Raw genomic sequence first — 12,033 nt, 5'->3', positions numbered from 1 at the left:
ATAGTGTCTTGAGGCTGGAGGCTGTGAGGAGACAGGCCAGTACACTAGGAGACGTGGAGGAGGCCGTAGTGTCCCGAGGCTGGAGGCTATGAGGAGACAGGCCAGTACACCAGGAGACGTGAAGGAGGCCGTAGTGTCCAGAGGCTGGAGAAGCTACCAGGAGACAGGCCAGTACACCAGGAGACGTGGAGGAGGCCGTAGTGTCCAGAGGCTGGAGGAGCTACCAGGAGACAGGCCAGTACACCAGGAGACGTGAAGGAGGCTGGAGGCTACCAGGAGACAGGCCAGTACACCAGGAGACGTGGAGGAGGCCGTAGTGTCCAGAGGCTGGAGGCTACCAGGAGACAGGCCAGTACACCAGGAGACGTGGAGGAGGCCGTAGTGTCCAGAGGCCGGAGGCTATGAGGAGACAGGCCAGTACACCAGGAGACATGGAGGAGGCTGTAGTGTCCCGAGGCTGGAGGCTACCAGGAGACAGGCCAGTACACCAGGAGACGTGGAGGAGGCCGTAGTGTCCCGAGGCTGGAGGCTACCAGGAGACAGGCCAGTATACCAGGAGACATGTAGGAGGCTGTAGTGTCCTGAGGCTGGAGGCTACCAGGAGACGTGGAGGAGGACGTAGTGTCCAGAGGCTGGAGGCTACCAGGAGACGTGGAGGAGGACGTAGTGTCCAGAGGCTGGAGGCTACCAGGAGACAGGCCAGTACACCAGGAGACGAGGAGGAGGCCGTAGTGTCCAGAGGCTGGAGGTGCTACCAGGAGACAGGCCAGTACACCAGGAGATGTGGAGGAGGCTGTAGTGTCCAGAGGCTGGAGGCTACCAGGAGACGTGGAGGAGGCCGTAGTGTCCTGAGGCTGGAGGCTACCAGGAGACGTGGAGGAGGCCGTAGTGTCCTGAGGCTGGATGCTACCAGGAGACAGGCCAGTACACCAAGAGACATGGAGGAGGCCGTAGTGTCCCGAGGCTGGAGGCTACCAGGAGACGTGGAGCAGGCCATAGTGTCTTGAGGCTGGAGGCTGTGAGGAGACAGGCCAGTACACTAGGAGACGTGGAGGAGGCCGTAGTGTCCCGAGGCTGGAGGCTATGAGGAGACAGGCCAGTACACCTGGAGACGTGGAAGAGGCCGTAGTGTCCAGAGGCTGGAGGGTACCAGGAGACAGGCCAGTACACCAGGAGACGTGGAGGAGGCCGTAGTGTCCAGAGGCTGGAGGCTATGAGGAGACAGGCCAGTACACCTGGAGACGTGGAAGAGGCCGTAGTGTCCAGAGGCTGGAGGGTACCAGGAGACAGGCCAGTACACCAGGAGAGGTGGAGGAGGCCGTAGTGTCCAGAGGCTGGAGGGTACCAGGAGACAGGCCAGTACACCAGGAGACGTGGAGGAGGCCATAGTGTCCAGAGGCTGGAGGCTACCAGGAGACAGGCCAGTACACCAGGAGACGTGGAGGAGGCCATAGTGTCCAGAGGCTGGAGGCTACCAGGAGACAGGCCAGTACACCTGGAGACGTGGAGGAGGCCGTAGTGTCCAGAGGCTGGAGGCTACCAGGAGACAGGCCAGTACACCAGGAGACATGGAGGAGGCCATAGTGTCCAGAGGCTGGAGGCTACCAGGAGACAGGCCAATACACCAGGAGACCGTAGGAGGAGAGGAGGCTGTAGGAGGCAACAACCCAGCAGCAGGACCGGTTCCTCTGCCTCTGTGTAAGGAGGACCAGGAGGAGCACTACCAGAGCCCTGCACAATGTCCTCCAGCAGCCACAAATCTGCATGTGTCTGCACAAACGGTTAGAGACTGCCTCCATGAGGACGGTATAAGGGCCCGACATCCACAGATGGGGGATGAGCTCACAGCCAAACACCGGGCAGGATACTTGGCATTTCCCAGAGATCAGCAGGATTGGCAGATTCACCACTGGCGCCCCCTGTGCTCCTCACAGATGAGAGCAGGTTCACACTGAGCACATGTGACAGACGTGACAAAGTCTGGAGACGCCGCGTAGAGCGATCTGCTGCCTGCAACGTCCTTCGGCATAAGCGGTCTGGCAGGGGGTCAGTAATGGGGTGGGGGGGGGGGGGCATTTCTTCAAAATTCTTAAAGTTGTTATCAGATAAAGGCTATGCGCGCGCCCGCATCAGTGCTTACCATAGCACACAGTGAAGCGAGTTTTCCGAGCGCATACGATGTGTGTACGCTCCGGACGGAATCCCATTGAAAATAAGGCTATGTTCCACCCCTCAAAACTACGGCCGTAGTTTTACGTAATGTGAACATAGCCAAAAACAGAAAAACAGCCCCATTCATTTCCTCCATTTACTTCAATTAATTTTGCAAAATGTAACAGCTGCGGCACGTACCTCTTCCCACGACCGCGCTCTCTCCCCTGGTTGCACATGGTCCCGAGATTAGAGGTGTGTGGGGGGGGCGCAATAACGTACGTGGGTAAGGAGCGGTGTGTCAGATCATTCGAGGATTGGGAGCTGGACGGCCAGAACCCTGTGAGTTACCTACTAACTGATGTGTCTAATTCATAGAAGTCTTGTGTGTGCTAAACAAAGAAAAGAGATATATACACACTCATACAGGAGGATAATAAGTATATAACACACTCCTGTATACCTACACAGAATGGAGATATATACACACTCATACAGGAGGATAATAAGTATATAACACACTGCTGTATACCTACACAGAATGGGGATATATACACACTCATACAGGAGGAGGATAATAAGTATATAATACACTGCTGTATACCTACACTGAATGGGGATATATACACACTCATACAGGAGGATAATAAGTATATAACACACTCCTGTATACCTACACAGAATGGAGATATATACACACTCATACATGGGGATAATAAGTATATAATACACTGCTGTATACCTACACACAGGGGAGAGATATATACACACTCATACAGGAGGATAATAAGTATATAACACACTCCTGTATACCTACACAGAATGGAGATATATACACACTCATACAGGAGGGGGATAATAAGTATATAATACACTGCTGTATACCTACACAGAATGGGGAGATATATACACACTCATACATGGGGATAATAAGTATATAATACACTGCTGTATACCCACACAGAATGGGGAGATATATACACACTCATACAGGAGGGGGATAATAAGTATATAACACACTGCTGTATACCTACACAGAATGGAGAGATATATACACACTCATACAGGAGGGGGATAATAAGTATATAATACACTGCTGTATACCTACACAGAATGGGGAGATGTATACACACTCATACAGGAGGATAATAAGTATATAATACACTGCTGTATACCTACACAGAATGGGGAGATATATACACACTCATACAGGAGGATAATAAGTATATAATACACTGCTGTATACCTACACTGAATGGAGAGATATAAATACACACTCATACAGGAGGATAATAAGTATATAATACACTGCTGGATACCTACACAGAATGGAGAGATATATACACTCATACAGGAGGGATAATAAGTATATAATACACTGCTGTATACCTACACAGAATGGACAGATATATACACACTCATACAGGAGGATAATAAGTATATAATACACTGCTGTATACCTACACAGAATGGGAGGATATATACACACTCATACAGGAGGAGGATAATAAGTATATCATACACTGCTGTATACCTACACAGAATGGAGATATATACACACTCATACAGGAGTATAATAAGTATATAACACACTCCTGTATACCTACACAGAATGGGGATATATACACACTCATACAGGAGGAGGATAATAAGTTTATAATACACTGCTGTATACCTACACAGAATGGAGATATATACACACTCATACAGGAGGATAATACGTATATAACACACTCCTGTATACCTACACAGAATGGGGATATATACACACTCATACAGGAGGATAATAAGTATATAATACACTGCTGTATACCTACACAGAATGGAGAGATATATACACACACTCATACAGGAGGGTAATAAGTATATAACACACTCCTGTATACCTACACAGAATGGAGAGAGATATATACACACTCATACAGGAGGATAATAAGTATATAATACACTGCTGTATACCTACACAGAATGGAGATATATACACACTCATACAGGAGGATAATAAGTATATAATACACTGCTGCATACCTACACAGAATGGAGAGAGATATATACACACTCATACAGGAGGATAATAAGTATATAATACACTGCTGTATACCTACACAGAATGGAGATATATACACACTCATACAGGAGGAGGATAATAAGTATATAAACACTGCTTTATACCTACACAGAATGGAGAGATATATACACACTCATACAGGAGGGGGATAATAAGTATATAATACACTGCTGTATACCTACACAGAATGGGGAGATATATACACACTCATACAGGAGGAGGATAATAAGTATATAATACACTGCTGTATACCTAAACAGAATGGAGATATTATCCTCCTGTATGAGTGTGTATATATCTCCATTCTGTTTAGGTATACAGCAGTGTATTATATACTTATTATCCTCCTCCTGTATGAGTGTATATATATCTCTCCATTCTGTGTAGGTATACAGCAGTGTATTATATACTTATTATCCTCCTGAATGAGTGTGTATATATCTCTCCATTCTGTGTAGGTATACAGCAGTGTATTATATACTTATAATCCCCCTCCTGTATGAGTGTGTATATATCTCTCCATTCTGTGTAGGTATACAGCAGTGTATTATATACTTATTATCCCCCTCCTGTATGAGTGTGTATATATTTCCATTCTGTGTAGGTATACAGCAGTGTGTTATATACTTATTATCCTCCTGTATGAGTGTGTATATATCTCCCCATTCTGTGTAGGTATACAGCAGTGTATTATATACTTATTATCCTCCTGTATGAGTGTGTATATAAGTATATACTACACTGCTGTATACCTACACAGAATGGGGAGATATATACACACTCATACAGGAGGATAATAAGTATATAACACACTGCTGTATACCTACACAGAATGGAAATATATACACACTCATACAGGAGGGGGATAATAAGTATATAATACACTGCTGTATACCTACACAGAATGGAGAGATATATACACACTCATACAGGAGGGGGATTTTAAGTATATAATACACTGCTGTATACCTACACAGAATGGAGATATATATACACTCATACAGGAGGGATAATAAGTATATAATACACTGCTGTATACCTACACAGAATGGACAGATATATACACACTCATACAGGAGGATAATAAGTATATAATACACTGCTGTATATCTACACAGGATGGAGAGATATATATACACTCATACAGGAGGAGAATAAGTATATAATACACTGCTGTATACCTACACAGAATGGAGAGATATACACTCATACAGGAGGATAATAATTATATAACACACTCCTGTATACCTACACAGAATGGGAGGATATATACACACTCATACAGGAGGAGGATAATAAGTATATAATACACTGCTGTATACCTACACAGAATGGAGAGATATATACACACTCATACAGGAGGATAATAAGTATATAACACACTCCTGTATACCTACACAGAATGGGGATATATACACACTCATACAGGAGGAGGATAATAAGTATATCATACACTGCTGTATACCTACACAGAATGGAGATATATACACACTCATACAGGAGTATAATAAGTATATAACACACTCCTGTATACCTACACAGAATGGGGATATATACACACTCATACAGGAGGAGGATAATAAGTATATAATACACTGCTGTATACCTACAGAGAATGGAGATATATACACACTCATACAGGAGGATAATAAGTATATAATACACTGCTGTATACCTACACAGAATGGGGAGCTATATACACACTCATACAGGAGGATAATAAGTATATAACACACTGCTGTATACCTACACAGAATGGAAATATATACACACTCATACAGGAGGGGGATAATAAGTATATAATACACTGCTGTATACCTACACAGAATGGAGAGATATACACTCATACAGGGGGATAATAAATATATAATACACTGCTGTATACCTACACAGAATGGAGAGATATATACACACTCATACAGGAGGGGCATAATAAGTATATAATACACTGCTGTATACCTATACAGAATGGGGAGATGTATACACATCCATACAGGAGGATAATAAGTATATAATACACTGCTGTATACCTACACAGAATGGGGATATATATATACACACTCATACAGGAGGATAATAAGTATATAATACACTGCTGTATACCTACACAGAATGGAGATATATACACACTCATACAGGAGGATAATAAGTATATAATACACTGCTGCATACCTACACAGAATGGGGATATATATACACACTCATACAGGAGGAGGATAATAAGTATATAATACACTGCTTTATACCTATATAGAATGGGGAGATATATACACACTCATACAGGAGGGATAATAAGTATATAATACACTGCTGTATACCTACACAGAATTGGGAGATATATATTCACTCATACAGGAGGATAATAAGTATATAATACACTGCTGTATACCTACACAGAATGGGGAGATATATACACACTCATACAGGAGGAGGATAATAAGTATATAATACACTGCTGTATACCTACACAGAATGGAGATATATATACACACTCATACAGGAGGGATAATAAGTATATAATACACTACTGTATACCTACACAGAATGGGGAGATATATACACACTCATACAGGAGGATAATAAGTATATAATACACTGCTGTATACCTACACAGAATGGGTATATATATATATACACACTCATATAGGAGGATAATAAGTATATAATACACTACTGTATACCTACACAGAATGGGGAGATATATACACACTCATACAGGAGGATAATAAGTATATAATACACTGCTGATCATTTAATCAAACCATATTTCCTCATGTACCACGTGCAGGTCTTTTGATACATGAGTGCCTAGTCTAGCCATGGTGCATCGTTTGCCGGTAAACATCTGCAACGCCGGTAACAAAACTGGCAAACACCTGCAATCTTTCCAGTGTTTCCGGGCGGTTCTTGTAAAGTTCTGTTTTGATGAACTTGAACTTTTCTTGATAGTGTGGAGAACCTGCCGAACTGAAGATTTCAATGTGGTGGGGAATTCCCCGGCACTTCCTGTGGATATTCTCCGCTGGACGTCCATTAGCCGTCAGTCATTATCCGGCATTTATTCACAACATCCGCATCTTTTCAGTCTGTAATGCACAAGCTGCAAGTTCACCAGTGTCTCCTTTATTTTAGCGTTTTAATTGTCATAAATTTCAAGCATTTTTGGTGGCGTTTTATTCTTTAGTTTGACACATTAAGCGTTTTTGACCTACATAAGAAACCTGAAATGCAGCAGAACCCTGTGTGGGATTTCAGACGCAATAGGCTTTTTATTGTAAAAGGGTTTTAAATAGAGATGAGAGAGCTTTTCAGACGTTTGGTTTAGCAGATTTGTTGAACTTTGAAATAAAGTTTGGTTTGGCAGGGTTAGGCTGAACCGTAAACGAACCGCCTTAAACCAGCTAATCGATTGCAGGTGTTTTGCTGTTTAGGGTGGTTCAAAACATTTGCTCATCTATACTTACCTATGTGCACTCCCTTTGGTGTCCTTCTTCTCCAGTGTCCCCCACTTCCATCAAAATCCCAATTAGCCAATCACTGACCTACTGAGATCAACATGGCCGTTGATTGGCTGTGCAGGTGACATTGTCTTGAGAGTAACAGCCTGGATTCGTGAAGTCCGCTTCGCTTATCTCTAGTTTTAAGACCTATTGTAAGAAATGATGTTCAATTTTACTTTTTCAAAGAAATGACTGAAATAATTGCTCTCTCTGTGTTCTTGTTGTAGGACAACAGCCGGAATCTGCTTTCATACATTGTTTCCTACTACTTACGCCACTTTGATGAGGTGAGTCCGCTGGATGTAGGTAAGCGGCCTTAGCGTTTGCATTTTTATTACTTCTTTTCATTATCATTTCGGGGGGTTCGTGTTTACGCCGTTCGCCCTGTGATAAAACCTACATGTTCTCTATGTTCAGGTCGATTACAACGATAGGAACTTTTATTTTATTTAATGTCTTTTGAAAAAAGTGTATAAAATGTCTCTATTCCCTCCTTATAACACTGTTGTTTTCGATCTATGGGGCCGTGTGAGGCGCAATTTTTGGCACCATCATCTGTACTTGCTATCGGTGCGGTACTTGTGTATATGCATGGATTTGACATGACCAGACATCAGCAATTTCGTCAGGAATACAATAATTTATTAGGTTGGGCCATACCGCACATGCAATATTAAATATGTTTTTTATTTCTCTATTTTTATTCAAAATGGGAAGAGGGGGGTGATTTTTGTTAATAAAAACTGTTTTTGTAGTCCCCTGGGGGTCTTCCCTGATGACTACACTGATCTCCCAGAGATAATAGAGATGTATTGTATTGGTCTATGAGATTTGGACATGTGGATGGTGGTGTCGGTGTATGGTTCTCCATTAGGACATGTGGATGGTGGTGTCGGTGTATGGTTCTCCCTTAGGACATGTTGGATGGTGGTGTCGGTGTATGGTTCTCCCTTAGGACATGTTGGATGGTGGTGTCGGTGTATGGTTCTCCATTAGGACATATAGATGGTGGTGTCGGTGTATGGTTCTCCATTAGGACATATGGATGGTGGTGGCGGTGTATGGTTCTCCCTTAGGACATGTGGATGGTGGTGTCGGTGTATGGTTCTTCATTAGGACATAAAGATGGTGGTGTCGGTGTATGGTTCTCCATTAGGACATATAGATGGTAGTGTCGGTGTATGGTTCTCCATTAGGACATGTGGATGGTGGTGTCGGTGTATGGTTCTCCATTAGGACATGTGGATGGTGGTGTCGGTGTATGGTTCTCCATTAGGACATGTGGATGGTGGTGTCGGTGTATTGTTCTCCATTAGGACATGTGGATGGTGGTGTCGGTGTATGGTTCTCCATTAGGACATGTGGATGGTGGTGTCGGTGTATGGTTCTCCATTAGGACATGTGGATGGTGGTGTCGGTGTATTGTTCTCCATTAGGACATGTGGATGGTGGTGTCGGTGTATGGTTCTCCATTAGGACATGTGGATGGTGGTGTCGGTGTATGGTTCTCCATTAGGACATGTGGATGGTGGTGTCGGTGTATGGTTCTCCATTAGGACATATGGATGGTGGTGTCGGTGTATGGTTCTCCATTAGGACATATGGATGGTGGTGGCGGTGTATGGTTCTCCATTAGGACATATAGATGGTGGTGTCGGTGTATGGTTCTCCATTAGGACATATGGATAGTGGTGGCGGTGTATGGTTCTCCATTAGGACATGTGGATGGTGGTGTCGGTGTATAGTTCTCCATTAGGACATGTGGATGGTGGTGTCTGTGTATGGTTCTCCATTAGGACATATGGATGGTGGTGTCGGTGTATGGTTCTCCATTAGGACATATGGATGGTGGTGTCGGTGTATTGTTCTCCATTAGGACATATGGATGGTGGTGTCGGTGTATGGTTCTCCATTAGGACATATGGATGGTGGTGTCGGTGTATGGTTCTCCATTAGGACATATGGATGGTGGTGTCGATGTATTGTTCTCCATTAGGACATGTGGATGGTGGTGTCGGTGTATGGTTCTCCATTAGGACATGTTGATGGTGGTGTCGGTGTATGGTTCTCCATTAGGACATATAGATGGTGGTGTCGGTGTATGGTTCTCCATTAGGACATGTGGATGGTGGTGTCGGTGTATGGTTCTCCATTAGGACATGTAGATGGTGGTGTCGGTGTATGGTTCTCCATTAGGACATATGGATGGTGGTGTCGGTGTATGGTTCTCCATTAGGACATATGGATGGTGGTGGCGGCGGTGTATGGTTCTCCATTAGGACATGTGGATGGTGGTGTCGGTGTATGGTTCTCCATTAGGACATGTGGATGGTGGTGTCGGTGTATGGTTCTCCATTAGGACATGTGGATGGTGGTGTCGGTGTATGGTTCTCCATTAGGACATGTGGATGGTGGTGTCGGTGTATGAATCTCCATTAGGACATGTGGATGGTGGTGTCGGTGTATGGTTCTCCATTAGGACATGTGGATGGTGGTGTCGGTGTATGGTTCTCCATTAGGACATGTGGATGGTGGTGTCGGTGTATGGTTCTCCATTAGGACATGTGGATGGTGGTGTCGGTGTATGAATCTCCATTAGGACATGTGGATGGTGGTGTCGGTGTATGGTTCTCCATTAGGACATGTGGATGGTGGTGTCGGTGTATGGTTCTCCATTAGGACATGTGGATGGTGGTGTCGGTGTATTGTTCTCCATTAGGACATGTTGGATGGTGGTGTCGGTGTATGGTTCTCCATTAGGACATGTGGATGGTGGTGTCGGTGTATTGTTCTCCATTAGGACATGTGGATGGTGATGTCGGTGTATTGTTCTCCATTAGGACATATGGATGGTGGTGGCGGTGTATGGTTCTCCATTAGGACATGTGGATGGTGGTGTCGGTGTATGGTTCTCCATTAGGACATATGGATGGTGGTGGCGGTGTATGGTTCTCCATTAGGACATATGGATGGTAGTGGCGGCGGTGTATGGTTCTCCATTAGGACATATGGATGGTGGTGGCGGCGGTGTATGGTTCTCCATTAGGACATGTGGATGGTGGTGTCGGTGTATGGTTCTCCATTAGGACATATGGATGGTGGTGTCGGTGTATTGTTCTCCATTAGGACATGTGGATGGTGGTGTCGGTGTATGGTTCTCCATTAGGACATATGGATGGTGGTGTCGGTGTATGGTTCTCCATTAGGACATGTGGATGGTGGTGTCGGTGTATGGTTCTCCATTAGGACATATGGATGGTGGTGGCGGCGGTGTATGGTTCTCCATTAGGACATATGGATGGTGGTGGCGGCGGTGTATGGTTCTCCATTAGGACATATGGATGGTGGTGGCGGCGGTGTATGGTTCTCCATTAGGACATATGGATGGTGGTGGTGGCGGTGTATGGTTCTCCATTAGGACATATGGATGGTGGTGGTGTCGGTGTATGGTTCTCCATTAGGACATGTGGATGGTGGTGTCGGTGTATGGTTCTCCATTAGGACATATGGATGGTGGTGTCGGTGTATGGTTCTCCATTAGGACATATGGATGGTGGTGTTGGTGTATTGTTCTCCATTAGGACATATGGATGGTGGTGTCGGTGTATGGTTCTCCATTAGGACATGTGGATGGTGGTGGCGGTGTATGGTTCTCCATTAGGACATGTGGATGGTGGTGTCGGTGTATGAATCTCCATTAGGACATGTGGATGGTGGTGTCGGTGTATTGTTCTCCATTAGGACATGTGGATGGTGTGGTCGGTGTATGGTTCTCCATTAGGACATATGGATGGTGGTGGCGGCGGTGTATGGTTCTCCATTAGGACATATGGATGGTGGTGGTGGCGGTGTATGGTTCTCCATTAGGACATGTGGATGGTGGTGGCGGTGTATGGTTCTCCATTAGGACATGTGGATGGTGGTGTCGGTGTATGGTTCTCCATTAGGACATATGGATGGTGGTGTCGGTGTATTGTTCTCCATTAGGACATGTGGATGGTGGTGTCGGTGTATGGTTCTCCATTAGGACATATGGATGGTGGTGTCGGTGTATGGTTCTCCATTAGGACATGTGGATGGTGGTGTCGGTGTATGGTTCTCCATTAGGACATATGGATGGTGGTGGCGGCGGTGTATGGTTCTCCATTAGGACATGTGGATGGTGGTGTCGGTGTGTGGTTCTCCATTAGGACATATGGATGGTGGTGTCGGTGTATGGTTCTCCATTAGGACATATGGATGGTGGTGTCGGTGTATGGTTCTCCATTAGGACATATGGATGGTGGTGGCGGCGGTGTATGAATCTCCATTAGG

The 12,033-nt window shown here is 44.7% G+C and overlaps 1 pseudogene; it reads left to right on the top strand.

Annotated features, from left to right (window-relative positions):
• LOC138774041 (formin-2-like) overlaps positions 1-12,033 on the top strand; it is a 136,492-nt pseudogene that overhangs the window by 88,573 nt on the left and 35,886 nt on the right.

This window comes from Dendropsophus ebraccatus, chromosome 15 (genome assembly GCF_027789765.1).
Source record: "Dendropsophus ebraccatus isolate aDenEbr1 chromosome 15, aDenEbr1.pat, whole genome shotgun sequence".
Taxonomy (NCBI): Eukaryota; Metazoa; Chordata; class Amphibia; order Anura; family Hylidae; genus Dendropsophus; species Dendropsophus ebraccatus.
The sequence above is the reverse complement of the archived record's forward strand: the minus strand, read 5'-3'. Positions and strand labels throughout refer to the sequence as shown.